Source organism: Myotis davidii, unplaced genomic scaffold (genome assembly GCF_000327345.1).
Source record: "Myotis davidii unplaced genomic scaffold, ASM32734v1 scaffold189, whole genome shotgun sequence".
In the NCBI taxonomy this organism is placed as follows: domain Eukaryota; kingdom Metazoa; phylum Chordata; class Mammalia; order Chiroptera; family Vespertilionidae; genus Myotis; species Myotis davidii.
The window spans coordinates 4101361-4102550 of NW_006383017.1; the positions used below are offsets into that span (position 1 = coordinate 4101361).

Below are 1190 nucleotides of genomic sequence, written 5' to 3' on the forward strand. Positions count from 1 at the left end.
ACTGCTGCAGGAGGCATGGAACAGAGCCTGAAAATCCTTATTCTAGTACCTCACCCACTCTCCCTTTAACTCATGATTTTGAGACCCTATCTTGTCCCATATAAATTAATTATATACTCCAGCCTCCCCTTATTCTGAACTATTCTGTGCATTCTTTTTTTAAACTGTTGACAGTATTACAGATGTCTCCCATTTTCCTCCCATTTTACTCTCCTTCGCCCAGCCACTGCCCACCTCCCCAGGTCTTCACCACTTGTTGTCTGTGTGCATGGGCTATGCATATAAGTATATAAGTTATTTGGTTTATTTCTCCTCTTCCTCCCATGCCCACATCAGGGTATGTCAGTCTGTTCCATGACTCCATACCTTGGGTCTTATTTTGTTGGTCAATTTGTTTTGTTCATTAGATTCCACAAATAAGTGAGACCATGTGCTATTTGTCTCTCTCAGGTTGGCTTCTTTTATTCAGCATAATAGCCCCTAGTCCATCCATGCTGTCCCAAAGGGTAGGAGATCCCTCTTATTTACAGCTGCCTAGTACTCCATTGTGTAAATGCCCCACAGCTTTTTTATCCATTCTTCTACTGATGGGCACTTGGGCTGTTTCCGTATCTTAGCTACTCTAAATAATGCTGCTATGAATATAGGGGTGCATACTAGTATATTATTTCAAAATGGTGTTGCAGCGTTTTTAGGATATATTCCCAGAAGTGGGATCGCTGGTTCAAACAGCAGTTCCATTTATAATTCTTTGAGGAAACTCCACACTGTTTTCCATAGTGGCTGCACCAGTATGCATTTGCACCAGCAGTGCCCGAGGGTTTCCTTTTCTCCACATACTTGCCAACACTTGTTGTTTGTTGATTTATTGATGGTAGCCATTTTGAGAGGTGTGAGGTGATAATTCATTGTAGTTTTAATTTACATCTCTCTGATGGTTAGTGATGTTGAGCATTCTTTCATATGTCTCTTGGCCCTCTGTATGTCCTCTGTGGAGAACTGTTTATTTAGGCTCTTTGCCCATTTTCTAATTGGGTCGTTTGTATTCTTTTTATTAAGTTGTATGAATTCTTTATATATTTTGGAAATTAACCCCTTAGCAGATGTATCACTGGCAAAAATTTCTCCCATACAGTGGGATCCCTTTTCATTTTGTGGCTGGTCCCCTTTGCTGTGAAAAAAATTTTTTT

At 40.3% G+C, this 1190-nt stretch overlaps 1 protein-coding gene across 1 annotated transcript in view; it reads right to left on the reverse strand.

Moving 5' to 3' along the window:
- CADPS (Ca2+ dependent secretion activator) overlaps positions 1–1190 on the reverse strand; it is a 346095-nt gene that overhangs the window by 208473 nt on the left and 136432 nt on the right. The window lies entirely within an intron of this gene.